The sequence below is a fragment of the Anopheles merus genome, chromosome 2R (assembly GCF_017562075.2).
Source record: "Anopheles merus strain MAF chromosome 2R, AmerM5.1, whole genome shotgun sequence".
Taxonomy (NCBI): domain Eukaryota; kingdom Metazoa; phylum Arthropoda; class Insecta; order Diptera; family Culicidae; genus Anopheles; species Anopheles merus.
This window is the reverse complement of record NC_054082.1, coordinates 33,294,237-33,312,816: the sequence shown is the minus strand read 5'-3', so window position 1 is coordinate 33,312,816 and position 18,580 is coordinate 33,294,237. Positions and strand designations below refer to the sequence as shown.

The window sequence follows — 18,580 nt, the reverse complement described above, 5'->3', positions numbered from 1 at the left end:
CCCCGCGCAACAGCTTTCTTCCAATCGTTGGGATGGTTCAGTCAATGGATCGATTCACTTGCATTCCCGGGAACGAATTTCTCTTTCGTTCGGTAAAGTGCATCGAAGCGATCGCGACCAAGCCTTCGCGCTGATCGTGTGTCTACCCCCGTGTTGGATCAATGGACGGGCGGGAAGCAACTTTCGATCTCACACCCATCGCATCGCAAGTGAGAAGATTGATTTTGTTGTGCGCTCTTTTTTTTTCGCTTCCACTTCGATCTTTCCCCAAAAGAAACGGGGGACCAGAGTGAAGTGAAGGCACCACGCGAAATGCCGATGTGATATGATCGGCGCTAATGGAGTGTCCACTAAACACGAAGCCACCGATGCCGGCAGATTAATCTTCAAATGTATTCAACTCCCAAAAGGAAGAGGTAGAGAGGCGGTTGATTCTCGCTTCCTTGTCTTTCTTGCTTAGAAACAAACGTGTTACATAAGCTTCGAGCGTCGGGTTAATGGATTGCTGGAACGGCACACGGTTATTGGATCATTAGTATGCAATATGTAAACGATTCCTCGAGTGATAGAGAAGGTTTTTATTTTCCAAATCGTCTCTAATTTAGTTGCGAATGTTACAGGTTAATCCTAGCCAAAGTTCGGTATACATATTTAGGCCACGATCAAATTGTGTAAACAAAAAATGTGATCCTTTTTTTAGACCATTCCTCAATGTTTCTTTTTTTTTAATATAAAAATGCACTAACGAATAATCCAAGCGCACAACAATTCATTTTCCCTGCTCGTTCATCCCGTAACACAAAAAATACCAGCCATTTCCCAGTTCCCCGACAAAAGAGCAGCACGAAAAGCAATCTAAACCATGAAATGAAAGCACCCCGGAACCGGCATGGTATGGGCTGGCGATGAAAAACACGCCGTCCCAACCAGCGCTAGCCTGCGGTGTCTAGTGTACCGTCGTCCCAAGCGGTGACAACCGCCAAAGAGGTCAACCATGCTAACCACGTGCCACGTACACCGTCGTACCAGCCATTACAACCATGAAAGCGACGGGAAATTGACAAACACCGCTCGTACTATGTCCTGTCAGCAGGTTCCTGTCGCTGTCCGCTGGGACACTGCATCGTCAGAAGCAGCAAACCACTGTCAGTGTTTCGTGCGTAACATCGATAACGACGTGTATGTGTTTTTGGGTACACGGGGGGCACTTTATCTAGCGTTTGTTATCTACCGGATGGAAAAAACGACATTTAGGCTATGATTCGCAAGCTATATTTTATTTGGTTTAATTCAAAAGGTGTCAAATGCACCCCTAATAACGTTGTTGCGCATAGTTTAATTTACTTTCAGCGAAATTATGAACTACAAAATCGATTTGCCTCATACAAAAACTACCGATTGTTCAATGCTACCCCGAAATTAAGGAAATTTGTTGTAAAGCTTTGTCCTAAACCGTAGCTAAAAAAAGGAAAAAAATCACTAATGCGTCAAATTGTTACATTTTTTCAAGCTTCCGAAAGAATGTCGGACAACCGGACAAGCTAAATAAGCGCTGCTGTACGCTTGGATGGAGATGAATGTACCCAGTCAACCATATTTTTCTTTCATTTGGGTACAGTCAACACATTGCGTCTAGCTCTGTCATTCGGGTGGCAGTGAAGTGTTGGAACCGTGAAAAAAGACAACCCGAAATACATCCGTACCGGTTACATCTGACAACTGACTCCCGTTGCAAGTAAGCAGCAAACAGTAAAACAACACTGACAAACACGCATACAAACTTTTCCTAGTAACCAGAAGGACTAGAAAATCTACCAGCGTAAAAGTAGCCTATAATTTTCACTGGAAAGCTGCTGAAATCGATCCACTAATTGACAACCGGCCAGCCACTCGCGGAACGGTCGAAAACACCGGAACTTCGCTCGCTTCCAACTGTCGACCAGCACAACACAGCCAGGGCTGTCTATGCTTGCGGCCATGATTGATTGAGCGAATGGAGCGAAATGCACATACACTGTGGCCTTCCTCCGGATGCTTGTGTTTGCATTCGGCCTAACGCAGCCGTACGTGAGGCGAACCGGGGCGTGCGAAGACGGCAACAGCACCCGTCATAAACGGGAAACTGGAGTGACTACCGGAGATTAGCGGTGCACTGGTTCCCCCTACCCCCAGCACAGATCGATTAATTAAGCCTGAACGGTTTTAATAAACACACACTACGCAAATGGTTCTTTTTTTTTGCTTTTAAACTTACTTCATAACACATCCTACCGCCCCGGGGGGGAAATATCATTCGAATGCCGTGATAGAGTAAGCGCGCAGTGAAACTAGCGAGTTTTAACGTTCCAGTTTGTCGCGCTATTGGAGAGATCTGCAATCAGGTGGAAACGGAACGAATACTACCACGTTTACCGGTTGACTTCGTTAGAGACGAAACGCAACTCTTAACGACTGTTAGAAGTCCTCTCTGGCGAACGCTCCTTTCGAGTACATCGTTTTGGGGGGAGGAAAAATAACCCAAGAAGAACAGTTCATCAACCGCAACAAAACCTCGATAAAAGTGTGTTTGATTTTCCCACCTCCCCGTTTTCGGTCGTGACAAATGGTAATGTAATTTCTCGCTCGCTCACAGACACCTACTCGCTCGCAGACTTGCAGAAACGATGGGGACTGTTTTAATTATGCAAAATTCTTCGCACAAACGCTTAAGAATGACGAGCGGCAATTGAAGAGCGCTGAAACACTGAAGCGTCGTGATCAACGTTCTATACACGGTTCGGGTTTGCAGTGAAGCAATACTTCGAATGCGCTATGTGAGGAGAGCACATCCCTTCAGTTTAGTTGATAAGTTTGTGCACAAAACTCTTCACAGCACACTCAATACGAACGTAAGCACCATCACATCTTCACCTTTGCCAAGTTCTAGCAACTTATCCGCAACTCGACTGCGCAGAGCATCCAACATTAATTGTTGCCACAAAAGGGCACTCAAGAATATGCGCCCGTAACGAGGAGAGGGACCTTTTAAGTTCGCCATGCTCACCGGTGCGGCAACGCAGAATCGGCCCATCGGTTGGCGACTCGTGCAGCGGCACAAACGCTGCAGTTCTTCACAATCCGCTCCGCCGTGGCCTCATTCGGTTGGATTCTTTCGTTTTGTGGTTTCAAAATCGTCTTAAAATTCGAGACGAGAAGAAAACTGCAACACCGAAATAGCCGACCGGCGGTTGGGTTGCTTCGGCCCTCGGTGCCAAGCCACGCCAAAAAAAAGGGGTGGAAGTTGTTTCGATGGCACGTCAAAGGGAAATTATCTCATTTCGGGTCGTCACAGTTTGCGACACAGCACAGCAGAGTTCTGTGCTTGCTCTGTGGCGGAGAGTGATTGTGGAACAAGAAGAACGCATCAGCGAGCGACTCGTTTGCAACATCGCACCGAATTAGACGCGACCGCGAGTCGTGGGGTCTGCGAAATGTGCAGAAGTAATTAACCCGGGGTGGAGCGAAATTAAAGACTGCCACTCGCTGCGCTTTAAAACGTACACCGGGCGATGGAGGAATGTCAGTGTCAGTGTGAAGGCATTATACGCTCCCTGGATGGAAATCGTCATTATTCTCATTACCTAACGATCATGATCACCGATGGAGCAGCTTCCCGGAATCTCCTGCGGCACGAAATACGTACGCTGCAAGCTTAACGAAGGAAAGTGCAAAAACTTTACACATCACTTTGCCCGTATTTGATGCGCCATTTTTTCCCCCGGCAGTCCGGCGCTCAATTTGATGGGGAAATTAACTTTCCACCGGTTGGGGAACAGACAGACAATAAAGCCCCAGAGTGAAGAGAAAAAAATTGGCAACCCGTGCCAGCAGGTTGTAGCTTTTACACCCGGCACGTGGCTGGAACGCGCAACGTCAAAAATGGTGAACGAAACGTGCCCCACCAGGGGAGTTCGGGAAATGCAATTTTGCAATTCTTTTCACCCAAAAACGTTTCCACCCGGCGAGTTTATTTTTTTGAAAAACTTCTCCATCCTCTCGTTACACAAACTGGCTGACTAGTAAAGTCGATTTTCCAACCCAGTCTCAGTGTGAGTCGGCTGCTCATCTTGGGACATGGGATGCCCACACAGCACAGCGTCCCGTCACAAGAAGTAATGATTTGGAGCAACAAAGCAACATAGTCTCTCGTGACAACCGAAAAGGTATATCCACTGGCAAACACTTCCCACTCACAACAGTGCAAAGCTTACTGTCCCGTCTTGGCACAGCCCAACCAAAGGACCTCCGGTTTCCGTGCGGAAAGGGGCTAGGGGCAGTACGACGCTTGGCGAACGCGTCGGGAACTTCGATGAACAAGCAAGTGAAAAATCCATTTCGCCAACAGCGCGCCACAATGAAATATTCAACAACAGATCTGCAACCAGCACTCGAACCAGCAGCTGCGCTGGGGCCAAGTAGCTTTTCGTCCATCTTCGGGGATGGCTTTTCATTTTCAGTTTTCTTTGGTTCTTGACTTCACGACTTGACTCGCGCTGCAGGATTTCAGTACGATGCTTCGCGGACGTTACGCGGGAGTCATCATTCTTGGGCAACATTTATTGCGCTCACTTAAGATGTCTTAATTGGAGTGTACTTTTCCTCCGGATCGGACTTTTATTCGACCAAACACGGGCATCAGCCCGCGCGCACAGTGCTGCAGTACTCTCCCTCTCTCTTATATCGGCAAAGGAAAATGGCTACCGTACGTGCTGCTCTGCCCTCAAGAGCCGACGTGGCTAAATATTTAAAGCTTTCCTGGTTGCTTTTTACTTCATTCTGGGCCCCGTGCCAATGCTCCTGCCAGACGGACGGCAGAGCGAAAGGCCATGCTGGACGGGCCAGCGCGGGTAGGATAAAGTTCCATAAAGTTGATTGAAAACTTCCGACGCTGTGGCCGGAAGTGAAAAACTTCGGACGGAGGATAGTCCTCGCCTCTCGGACTCGCGCCGGAAAGAAATGCAATATTCAATATGACAACAAATCGGATACAATTATTTCCTCGCCGAGAACGGAACAGGCCAACACGGACAAACTTCTGCACCGTTCCACCGGCTTGATGTTCGTGAGCGGTTCTACCATTAAGCTCGGCGGAGATGGGCACCGGACGTTAGAGCGACACGTACTGCTCCCGTCCAGTTCACGCTTGTCTTACCGGACAGGTTGACCTTCGGAGCGCTTTTCGGTAACGTGCTGCACCGTGTCTGTGAAGCGCACTTCACTCAATAAAGTCAAAAGTCGAAGCTTTTGACTAGCTAAACGACTGTGACTGTGGCGGTAGGATGGCAAAGTTTGATCTATTGCCGGGGCCGGGTCCGAGCGCCCGTACACAACACCGTCCGTCGGCAGCAGAGGCGGGTCGGATGTAACGTACTGTGCTGAATAATCTATTTCGTTGAACATTCCCTAACCTGGGCTGAACTTTGGGAAAGTTTTGGGAGTTGAATATGGGCAAAAGCACTTCATTGTTTACATTCTACGTTCAATTTTATCAAATCAAAGCGATTTTAAAGCAGCAGCTATGCTCGCCATCCCTAGGCGGTCAAAAGCAGACGACCTATCTCTGGCATCTAGGTACGGGATGCCGTATTTATAGGGTCATTAACTTATCGCCACATTTAAGTGCAGTGCATCAAGACACACTCTCCCTGCATCGATACACACCCCTAGAACCTATAGGACGATAGGATTTTACATCCCAAACAAGTTGACACCTTCGGGATGATGTTTAGATAATCTTGTCCAATGCATCTTATGGAACTGACATGTTCAGTGGCTTGTCGGCTACCTTCCCATCCAGCTGTTAAATCCAAGTGGAAGTGCAATGACACTGGCCACCTCCATTAACTGGAGGGTGAAAACCATTTGTCCAAAGCGTCCAATACACACCTTCCAATGCGCTTTTCGGTGCCACGGTCGTTGCTGTCCACCCGAAACCGCGTGCCATCGTTCTGGGTGGGGGACCGGTTTTTGGGCCCACGGGACTCCACCATCCAACCAGCCCACAACGCATGAGCACTAATTTATCGGACCGAGCGACCATTATCGAGCGTCTTGCCGACTTCCGCCCCTCGCAGGGCGAAAAGCACCGAACCGGATAGGGCACCAAAAAACTTCGAACAAAGCGTACCTGCGAATAATACAACACGCACACACACACCGCGGACCGCAATTATGCTTGTATGTGCGCGTTTGCTCGGGCCGCTGGCAGCAGGGGCACATGCTCACCCCAAAAGGTTCAACGATCTGACCGCCCGGCCGAAACAAAAGCACCAGAAAACGAACGAACCAAAAATAAAAGTTCGACTAACTCACCAAAACTGTGGCTCTTCTTCACGCGTAATTTTTCGTTTGAGCGTTGCGGAACTGAACACAAACGCACACGCACAAAAAACATGGTGGTGCTAGCATAATTTGCCGTTCGATGCAGGTTCGAAAACAGCGCAGGAAACACAGCCACGACAGAACGCCGCACAAAGAGAGCGAAAAAACAGAGAAGATTCAAGCGAGTGCCTCCTCGAAAAGAGTGCGCCCCGATGGAGCGACCGGCGATGGACAGGATGACCGATCGGGAATGGAATCAAAGGACAGTGCAACAGCGGGGGCCGGAGGAGACCGTGATCGAAAACATGTTTTACCAAAAACAAATGAACGAAATAAATAATTTTTCACAGGAAAGTGAAACAGAGTGAACAACCTTCGGCAAACAGCATAAGAGGAAACTGTTTTTCATTCTATATTCATTACCCCCATGGCAGTGTCAAAAAGGCCACTTCATGAAAGAGATCGTTCTAAAAACTATGATTTGTATACCGCATATTAGCACATTTTATTTCAAATACTAATGAAACCCGCCAAAACAAACAAATCTTTCAGCCACCAAAAAGTGGCTGCTTTACTTTCGCCTCACACCTGGAAAAAAACGTGCGAAGCACATCAAACAAAACTCTCCGGCACTCACCCCTATTCCTTCGATTTTCCCATTCCAGTCGTCCCTGTCTGTCGTTCAACCCCTACCGTACCGTTGGCATGGAAGGCTACCGCCCTTGGGCTCCAAACGAACACAGTGAGGCGAGCAATCTCCGGGAACCACTTGTTGATTCACCTCGTGGCAGATTTTTCACCCTCCGCTGGATAGACGTTCCGGCATGCGGGGGTGCAGTGTACTACCCAAACCAGCTGGTTGATGTTGGTCATGGAGTGCTGCTGCCACTGTTTTTTTTTTCTTTTTCTTTTCATCTGCCAAGAAAACCCCTTTTAGTGGTAGTGATTGGAATCCTTTCTTTGCCCATGGGCTTTCACTAGGAGGGACTGGTATTTTCCGGGAAATGAGAGAGAAATAACCCAAACAAGTGTGAGTGCAAGTGATAGTTTATAAGATTGTCCCAGCGCTGTCGGGTAATGTTGCTGAGCACAACAGCACAGGTCCTTCCTTCCTGGCGGGTCGGCTGCACTGAAAGGCAACAAGAACTCGCCGACGCGAAAGAAACGGTTAACTCACACACTCAACCTCTCAACCGTGTGTCATTATGCTCCATTACCGTGGGGGGGTAGGGTTAATTAAAAATGTAATGCGATAATTGTTCACTCCATACGTACGCCAGCACGGGCAGGACGATCAACTTTTCCATACCTTGTGATGTCCAGCACTCTCTCTCGCTCTCTCTCAGCGCTGTCCTGTTGTTAGTCTGCGCCTTTTGATCTGCTGCGATGGTGACGTTCGGTTCGTTCCACACCCCGGGTGGAAAGGGTCTTTCGGATTCGAACGGGGTTGGCTCACTTCCAGCCGGTAGTTGACAGGCGGATCAGAATCAGGTTTACTAAAAATGCAGTTTTCCACCAGGCACAAGGCTTCCCGGCACACTATGCCGTGGCACTGAGCTCGCTTTGCTCGCTTTACACTCTCACTTGCCACCGTCACCTTTAAGCACTTCGTTTCTTTCAACAATCAGCATTCAACACAGCTCATAATCACACTCAACACACGTGGGGGGGGAGGAAACACACTAACAGGACAATGGACGATCGTGTCCTGCACGGATAGCAAAACAACGAGCATTTCACACGCTCACCAAACCACGCACACTGCAGCAACTGGAAAAACGAGAAACAATTAAACACATCTACACCCAAAAGTATGCGCACTCTTTCTGTGCTCGGGCCACAGGATGGAACGCCTTTCTCTTGCCGCACGAAAGGTGGGTGGAATCAGTGCAGGATCGAAGGTGAGCTACACGTTTGCCTGCAATTTTTATGCTTTATCAACTCCCACAGGAATACAACAACAACAAAAACAACCCCCCGAGACGATCGACGGCTACCTTACCGAAGGGGGAAATTAGCAACAACCAACCTCGAGTCGGGGTTGGTCGAGGAAAAACCGGTTTTTCCTGCTGGAACTGTCTCGGGCTAAAAGCTGCGACTCCCCCATGCGCCCACGGAACGAAGCACAGCTACAATCCGGTTTCCGGTTCAAAATTGCACATTACACACTCGCTTGCACTGTGTGCGCCAACAGCAGCCAGCGATGATGCTTGCGTTGCAGATTTTTCCAAAACTTCAACGTACGAAACGGGGAGTTTAACAACATGCGATCATCGTTATCAGCCCACAGCCCTTCCCTTTGCGACGGCGGGTGATTATGATGTTTGTGTTCGGATTTTAGCGCTTCTTTCTGCGCAGCGTGTACGCATCGCAGCGTTTTGTGCCCCGGCGTGGAACTCTCACCAATACACACGTTTGCTTGGGAGCGCGCTATGTGTGGGGAACCGCACAAAGCATAAATCGAACCATCGCCACAAACACACCTTCACGGAAGATCTTCACCAAGGTGAGCTTCTTCGGCGGGGGGATAAACCGGATCCACACAAAAATTACTAGCTACCTTCGCCCGTCGATCGAGATCGCCACCCGTTGGCGCAAGAAAGCAAACTTTCAACTGCCACCCTGCTCCGAGTTTCCCCTTTCACGATCGTTTCCTTTACTTGGGGAAACTTTGGAAACAGGAGCTGAAGGAGTGGTGAGAGAACAACATATGTTTGTTTGTCGTTTTTTTTTTTCGATACTCTCTTAATGGTTATGAAAACATGAAAACAAATGCAATACCTAGCAACACTCATAGCACACCTTACACCGCACAAAAATGCATACTTTTCTCGTTCACGCTTCTAAAATCACAATCACACAAAACATGCTTTCAATCGCTGCGACGAACGACAAACGCCCCACGCTCAAAACACATTCGCCACCAAGTTCCGAAACTCGTGTGGCTGCTTTAAAAACACACACACAGCGCGTTGTTTCGCTTGCGAACGGGCGGACCGACGGCAACCTTCCCTGGCGGTTGTTTTACGTAGACTGAGCCGCATTTCTTCATGCACTGGCGAAAGGCTCAAGCCGCCGAACGGAATGCACCGGCGTGGCCGCATCGCACTTTTGGACCCGCGGAGAGAGAAGCGCGATGAACGCGCGTTCGTAACCGTGTTCCGTTCGGCCAAGGCACGCGCACTCGGGCTGCACGACGCTGGAAAGCGTGAACGAACGCTGCCTGCACCACCGGCTAACATGTTTGTTAGAGCATTTGAATCGTTTTAATGTTAAACAATATATGTTTGGTAAATTAGTTTGCACAGGAAAAACTATCCTTTGAAGGTAACAAACTTCAACTATTTCAAATGCCTTACAAGTTTAAACTAAATGTTACGTTTAAGATTATCATTGGCTTAATAATGCATTAGCATCATACTTTAAACAAGTATTTAAATATTCCATTAAATGAACAAGGAAAGCAAAGTCTACTTTCATCTCAAGAACAACATAAATTATATTATACAACAATTAAAAATTTTATTAAAGAATAACCCATAAAAAGAATAGTTAATATAAAAAAGTAATCAACAAAATAAAACAGAAAACAGTGGTACAAATGAATCAAAATCATGTTTTGATCGAAATGAACAAAAATGAACGTGAGAACACACGCAATGCCAGAGAGCGAGAGAAAACGCGTTCATGCCCGAACCGCCGAAGCCGAACGTGCAGAGACCGACCGCCAGCATCGGCACATAAATACGCCGGCTCTTGATACGCACCAACACACAGCAGGCAGGGTGGGTTATGCTTTCTCGGTGAGCATAAAGCTGGCGAGGCAGAAAAGGGTTAATGCTACAACAACGCGGCGGTCCCCATCAAAGCATAACTCTTTGAACAGATGCGATAAACGGGACTTTACTGTGTGTTTTTAGCGACATCGAAGATAAGATAATGGATTTTGGAAAGGTAAAGGTAAAGCATAGATGATTGAAAATGTGGGTTTCTGGTTGATTTTGATCATTTTAAACATACTAAACAATTACGGCGCAAAATGAAAAAAAACTTTTAAACTGGATGATTTGATGAAATTGAATGGTGATGTTTCATTTTTACTACAAGGGTATCATTTCCTCTACTGCAAAAAGCAGAATCTCTGCAGTATATAAGCGAACAGCAATATTGTTTCTTCTTCGCTTGTTTTTTTTTTCGGCGAGTGCCTCACTATCGACAACGAACCGAGATTAATTGATAGGCCTCGTGGGTACGAATATCGGATCGAGTAAAGCGCAACTTCGTGAGAGCTTGCAGCCTTCACGCCTCGTGCACGCCGCACTGTTAATGATCCACCGTTCGAAAGACACTCCGGCAATATCGGCACACACGGGCAAGTGGTGCGGTGCGCTAGACAGCGGAACATTTCGATCGAAGGGATGGAAATAAAATACGGACGCGTGAAACCGAATCATGGTAAGGATTCCTCGCCCAACCCACCCGACCGAAGTTGAACTTTCGAACCGTCCCGCACCATTCTTACGAATTACGAAACTTCAGCTTCTCTTCCCCTGAATTTTCCCCCCCAGCGGTATTATCGGCGGCACTTTGATTGACAGCGCAGCACCGTTTGCAGCAAGATGAGCGAAAGTTAACGCCACCGTAAAAGTGCTCCAGAAACTTTGACATTCTATCACCGATTTTTGATCGATCGCGACCGCGTCCACGGTAGCGGAATCGTATCGGAAAGTGTGTTCGGTCTGTTTGACCCAAAAAAAAGGGGGCGATATGTCGGGTGGGTGGGTCGGGTTGCTGGTGGTGAGGAGAAAAAATCACGCATTAATTCGATGAGCTGTGAGGAATGAATGAAATTGCAAAACGCAGCTTTCAGAATTGATGAGGACTCCATTCAGCCTGATGGAGCGGGGAGTGCCCTCGGCTTCCCCAATTTCGATACTTAATGGAATGTCGGAGTATTATTCGTTCTTTTCTCTTCTTTGGGATGAAGCACGGTCTCTGGCGGTTTTGAAATGAAATGGAGCTGCGTCCTTCGAGGTGTTTTTTTTTTTTTGTTTATTTTGCATGATTCGGTGATGGCAAATGATGCTATTTGCATTTTCTATTTATGAGTGGTAAATGAGGGGCCAAAAGTGAAGATTGGGTTCATTTCATTTACTTAATTGGAAACAGTGAGGATGCTATTATTGGGGAGAGGAGAAGAAGCTCTAATTTCTGGGAAAATTTAGGTGAAATTATGACCCAATTTATCGAAGGAATCGAACCCATCAAATCGGCAATCCGAAGGATAACGATAAAACTCAACTCAAAAGTACAACTTCAGCTTTTGTGGCGCTTAATATGTAATTATGTTAGGGTGCTACAGAAAAAAAAACTCCAAACATAGCTTCATCACGCTTTTGTTTTACCGAAAACGTTTAACATCATTTCGCTGCCACAAAAGCACCAAATTCCAGCGGGTTAAGGAAAGTGTATTTACCCAGCAGACCCAAACCACAAATTGGCGGACCCGATCCGCCAACGCTGAATAAAACATACGCATACGCTGGGTAGAGTGGAGGTAATTTCAAGACTCAAAACAAACTGCACGTTGCTGGATGCTGTATTTGTCCTCCGTCCATCTAAATTTTCTTCGGCTCACAGTCACAAACACACAAAGGCCGGCTGTGGCAGATCAAAATGGAAAACCCTTACCTTTCGTTTCACCTGGAGGACGCGCCTATTTGTTCAGGCACGGGGGCCACGGGTTGATTAATTGCTCGAATGATGTCGCGAGCCGTGTTTTCAACCCACCTTGACATGGTGGTTCCGACAACGATCTCCGACCTTCTTACACCATCCAGCTACAACAAGAGCGAACAAAATAGAGATTGTGAAGAATGAAAATAAAAGCAAACTTAGACGGAGGTTAAAAAGAGGTGTAACTGCACTAGCGTCAACATTTTGTTAGCATCCAATCTTTCGTACATCAAAATTCGCCCTCTGTTTTTATTTCCCATCTTGATGGCTTCATATTTTACCAACTCACTACCACTACGGTACCTCCAACAAACACACACACACAGAGCAGATGTACCGTATGAAACACTGCCACCCGCCATTTGATAACACTAGTTAATTTGGCCCGTTTGCACGTTTAAGCAACAGAACCTAAGACGTGTATACTAACTGGAGGGCACATTTAAATGTTTTCATTCAAACATGTAGGTAAGCATTCCTGCTCTCTCTTGATGTCTATTTACTGATATTTTTTATGATCGTGTTGCTATCTTGGTACAGGTTTCCATCCTATTGTGATCCCGGTTCATAGTCCTTCCATATTTTTGTCTTATTTACAAATGTTAGTTGTTCCATTACATTAGCAATCGTGGTCCACTTTCTTTTTCACTATGTTTGACTATCGGCTGGACTCGTGGTACAGTTGCCAACTCGAACGACTTAATTACATGTCAATCATGGGTTCAACTTCCAGTATGACTGACTAAAATCCGGCTATGGTTTATCAAAAAGTCACTAAAAACCAAGCCCCGGTGTGGCGCAGGCAGGCCTTGGCCGACAACGGTTGTTGTGGCAAAGAAGAAGATGTTTGACTATTCCGCTATCATTGACCATTTTCACAACCATATAGGACATACGAAAATTTAATTTAGTCATTCTGAACTTATGGAATAGCTACTATTAAATGTCATGACATGTTCATATGAAATATGGGTCCGAGTCTTCCATCCACAGGGCTCACTGTCACGGCTTATTATTGACCCGTGCCCCATCTTCTGCAAGACTATTTGTGTACCAAGCAGCCATGGATATTCAGGAGTGCTAAATGCTAATAAAAACAACTAAACTAACTTCATTTAACTTTGTAGCTTCATCATTTGCTCATATAAAAAAGAACCCCTGACCCAGGAATGTCCTTATTCCGTGTATATTATTATCCCATTACTTTTCCCAATAGGAGTTGCTGTTCATTTCAGTTTTACAGTGCATTTCAGTTGTAATTCCACTGCTGAACCATACAATTGTTTTTCCCGCAAGATATACTTTCAATGGATGAATAAATTGTAGCAACCTTGATCCCATAATAATTGGGAATTATTATAGCTAGGTTAGGTTCTTCTGGTAACGACACAGCCGAACGACTAAACTCCGTGAACCCGCTACAAAATATTAAAATTCAATTATTCAATTTTTTTTCCAAATGTTTAACACAACTCGTACTTAGCCTTATCCAACAATCTGCGTATGGAGACCCGATCCATGGGAAATATAAACCCATTATATGCATGTTTTAAAGTTGTTCACTTAGTCCTAGTTATGCAGCTCCGATGGTTTCACTATTTTGCATGGTACCCAGCATTTTTGGGTTAATGTACAATGAAAAATTGCAATTGTTAAACGTTCGAAGCGTACGATTTTGCAATCCTTTCAAGCAAGCATTTGACTGCACGTGGATGATGGTTTGAAGCAAGTACATGATAGTTCGAAGCAAGTCTTTTTATTGAAACGTTTTGAACTACACAATAAAACACTACTACGCATGATAAAATGCATGGAGCGTGGTAGAATCTCTACCACATAATTATTTAGAATCACTGGGAATAATTTGATTATTATTGATACACTTTCAACACGTGTGTAGAAGAAAACATTAATGTCTTTTAATTTGAATGCCTCAATGATTCAATCACGCTACCATTGCTTGTTGTCTCGGAGAATGGAAACACCGCAAAGAAATAAAAATCATCCAAGCACCCATAGTTGGTTAGCAAAACCGTTCTATAGTGAGTAACTTTTTCGTTCAGGAAGATCCTATAGTGAGCAAGCGTCACCTATGAGCGTGACGTGAGCGTAACGTGAGCGTCACCTCTTACTTCGTTTTGTTTAGGGAGATATTCCATTGCAATGTAAAATCTCACCACTATGCCTTACACGGGTTTGATCGAATCGCGTTCCCAAAACATCACAACCGGCCAAATTCTTCCACCACAACACGATACGTGCCCGGCGACCCGCTGCCAACCGCGCGACCTGTTGATCTGACAGCTGCGTTGCTGTGCAAGGCAGCAAACAGCGACCAGGGTTCCGCGCCTACTGCGACGCTGTCATCACCAGGTTGCCATCAAACCCTTCTGCCGGCTATGCACACACACACACGCCCCTTTTGTATAAAGCCCTTGAAATTGGATCGTTATTGTTGGACCCCTTCCTGCCCTTTCTTCCGGTTTGGCCAGCCACACCCCAGCAGCAAAACTCCAGCCATGCTCTGCCATCCTTGCAGAATTGCTGTCAGGATCACCGTGCCGCTGTCGCCGCTAACAACCTCTGCAGCCTCTAGGCTTCTGTTAATTACAGTGATCGTTAATCCTGCCATTGTTAAACCTTTTTGCGAACGAGCAATCAGCAGAAGGGAAAAAAACATCCTACAAGGATCTCAACCACTCAGCCTCACTCACCAGATTGAGAGGGAAATGGCACCAGGGAAGAGTGACAGAGATGGAAGAAAAAACACTACAAACGCTATACACCAACCGTCCGGAGGAAACACAAATCAAGGGGAAAGAATCACAAGGAGGAAGTACGGGGTAAGGGGAAGATATAAATATTTGCTCCTGTCATCGAGCCTCGTCATCGTCCTTTTTCTTTTTGCTCAACCAGAGATGAATATCGCTTTAATTACACTTTTGTCGCTGTGCGCCTGAAGAGAGGGCACACAAACTGGCCCAGAATCGGTGCTGAATGTTTGGCTCAATGGAAAAACAAGAGAGCGATACCCCTGTACACACGTAACCGCACCGGGGATTTGCTGCCATCCAGTCGTAATAAATTCCATCACTTGGCATTTCACGGCATGCTCGTTTGCAACACCGTGTGCGACCATTCTCAATCGCGACATTTGGCAACAATTAGAATCTACCAATTATGCTGCATGATTAATGGCCACTTTCGGTGAAAACCCGTTTCGGCAGAACAGTCGAATTGTCCCGTGGCCGGAAAAAAAAGCTCAAAAACTCCAAATTCCCGCCATGCAATCGAGCGGAATGTTTAATCTTGCAATCAGGCTATCAAACATGTCACACACGCACACACACTCGTGTGCCTACAAATTCCTGTGTACCGATGGAGACATTCCAGACTCCAAAATTCGTCCTTTGGTGCTTATTATTTACGACACGTGAGCTCCATTGTTTTGGAGCAGTACGCACGATTCGATAGAATCGCACTGCATCTGGTTGTTAGGATCAGCTCAAGGATGGAATTTGGGTGAAAAGCATGGGCACCGTCAAAATGTACAGCCTTCAGCCATGCTTCCAACAATCCCGAACCGGATCCGGTTGTGCACTTGTCCGCTCCGGAATGTACACTGCAGCACGTACCGCCCGGGCACGCAAACGCTGTAATCGTTTGGCTAAGCTAAGCAAGCATCGCACGGGACAAAGGAATGCTGCATCGATTGTTGTTTAATTTTGAATTCAAACATTCAATTTTCAAAACCCAACATACAAGCAGCAACACGATCCCACGGGCGATAATGTTCCGGCGCTAAAATTGCTTCTGGCGGACATGAAATACTTGGACGACCGCTCCCGGGACGAGATTTGTTCCCGGCGTGCCGAAGGTGTCCGTTGAGATGTACTTGTGCCGTGGAGTGGTTTGTAATTGAGTCTCGGAAAGCCACCGTGCCCCGTATGCAATATGTTTTCCGATTGAGCAAATGCCATCCCGAAACCCTCCAAAAAGGGGCCCGTACCGAAGAATGTAATCATCTTTCAAACGAACATCGATACGATACGATGCCATAACAAGATAGAGAGCTCTTGTTTGTGTGGAACGAATCGAGAGCCGTAAGGTGCAAACAGCTGCGGCATCATCAACCTTTACTTCCGTGACCGCCGGCACGACCGGGCAACCACAATAACCATTGTGGTTGCCTTCCCGAGGCAAACGTAATATCATCGTTGCCGCACCGCAGTGCCCTTTTACCAGAGCGGTGGAAACATCGTCGCTTTCGCCTGCCCACGGAGTCGCCGCAGATCTTGGGAAGGCATCTCGGAAAACCTCATCTCGGTCGGAACTATCCAAACCGGACGACCTTCGCTTTTGCCACAAAACCATCGCCTCCATCACCGTTTGCCATTGGCCGAAGTCCCCAAACGGATCGAACCCTGCCTCGAGCAGGAGCAGCAGGAAGGTATTTTGCGCAACCCGGTGCTCGTGCCCTTTTCAGTACGGACGCAGCAAGCCGAGCTCAGCAGCAGATGCAGAGACTGATCCCAAGACAGTTGCACACGTGGACGCCTTAAGAAAACTTCCAACCTTCCCCGTTTCCATCAATTGCCTGCTGCACGATCATCAATGCACACCACCGTTGGATGACATTTCCAGCGAGCGCGTGTACCATCGTTTTTAAAAAGGCGGTGGTTACCCGTAGCAACAACCTTGAGCGAATCGCATCACGGCAGGATGGTGTATAAATGCCACACTAGTGGATCACAGCTTGCTTTTGCGTTTTCTGCTTTCGCGCTCCTTTGCAGCTTCGACGCGCAGATATCCTTCAAACGTGCACGCGTATTTTTTTCGTTGGCTTGGTTTTGTTGTCCCAAAAAACACCTCAAGGCGCTGCGCAAACCAGAGTAAAGCTGTCACTGCCTTTGTTTTCGTATGTATGCACCGATTTACATGCTTTTGTTTGCCAAATAGCTTCGTACGCTGCAAATGTCAGCGCCATTATTAAATGGCGATCGCGTGCAGGTAGTCGCTTTTGTTGCTGTTTTACGATGAGTACGCTTATGGCTAGAACGCGGGGCTAGCTTTTTTTTACTCGTCCATCTCTTGAAGAGGCTGTAGCAAGTATGCACCACCCAAGAACAGTTGTAATTACGCACAAAAGTAACGAATTGAAAGCGTACGAAATAAAACATTCACATCCTAATTGCTTCCCATTAAGCGAAAGCTACCGACATTAGCAGACCAGCACCGGCTAAGCAAAAAAGCGTTCTCGCTCGGAGCACCCAGCAAAAAAGGGGAAGATTGAAAAATGTGGAAAAGATTAAATGATTTCACTTCTGCCAGAGCTAGAGGGAGCTAATTTATTTGCACTTCACGTAGCGCTGGGTTCTTGAAAAATAGTTTCCTCACCGCAGAACGCAAACAACGGGCATCGCGCACCGACCTACCATCCTGCGCTCACTCAGTGCAGTTTAAAATGATTAAACCTAGAACCGTATTATTTTTTTGTTACTTACCTTTTCTTACTTATAGAAGCATTAGCATTATGAACATAAACCATCCTTCGCTTTGGAAATAAAAATACCATTTCCTACCCCACCTGCACTCGCGTGCAAAATTAATCTGATTTTTTACTACCTTTCATCGCCCATCGTCCCATTTCTGGGAAAATGGAAAACGTAAAACGTCAAGTCAAACATTGTTCTAGCGAATGAAAGGCCAGGTTGGGCAGAAGAAAAAAAATCTCTACTACTTCCGTTGCGCATCGCTCGGTCGCGTGAATCTTTTCACTTTGTGATTTTTCACCCATTTCCTTCTATTGGCGTTAGAGAGAAATCGAACCAATTAATTACGGTCCACGATAAGAAATGTGCGATGGTTCTGATTCTAGGAAAACAATGATTTTAGGAGAAGAAAAAGCCAGGAAATCAATCGAAGACAGCAACCCATTCATTGATTTTTTATTGACAATCCACTGACAGATCTTGTCGACCTGATTTTATACAAAACAAATAAATAAGCTTTAACCACTGCCACCTATTTCCCTCTACATTTCGCTTACAAGATATTATTTTGACAACATTGCCCTTTTTTTAAACAACCATTTCAAAGCTTTCAATCGGCATGATTGCAATGTAACCAAAGACTGCCACAACATCCAAAATCCAACCTGCTAAATCTCAAATAAAAGGATTGTGTGTGTGTCACATCCACATCCATTCACAACATTTCCACCACAATCTGCACATCAAAGACAACAATGTTATGCATTATTTTTCGTTTGAAACTCCATCACACAAGCTCCCCAGAAACCAACTCAGCGCATTACAATTCACAACAGAGGACATCAAAGTTTCCCAAACGGCGTACAAATACTCACACGAAGTGCACTCACCTAACTGCAGTGTGAAGCAGGCTCTCGCTAAAATATTTTATCATCACCAAAGCTAATGTGGCTGAAAAAATATACATTCATACACAGTTTTCCAAAACACCA

At 46.2% G+C, this 18,580-nt stretch overlaps 1 protein-coding gene across 3 annotated transcripts in view; it reads right to left on the bottom strand.

Moving 5' to 3' along the window:
* Positions 1-9,408, bottom strand: part of LOC121590889 — a 107,809-nt gene extending 98,401 nt beyond the window's left edge. The window contains exons 1-2 of one of the 3 annotated variants that reach the window (XM_041911027.1): positions 9,142-9,408; positions 7,670-8,130 (exon numbers count right to left, since the gene is read on the bottom strand). The gene's annotated coding sequence lies outside the window, so the exon portion shown is untranslated. The remainder of the gene's footprint in view (positions 1-7,669; positions 8,131-9,141) is intronic. The other 2 variants (XM_041911029.1, XM_041911030.1) reach the window with 2 other exon arrangements.
* Positions 9,409-18,580: the final 9,172 nt, after the last annotated feature.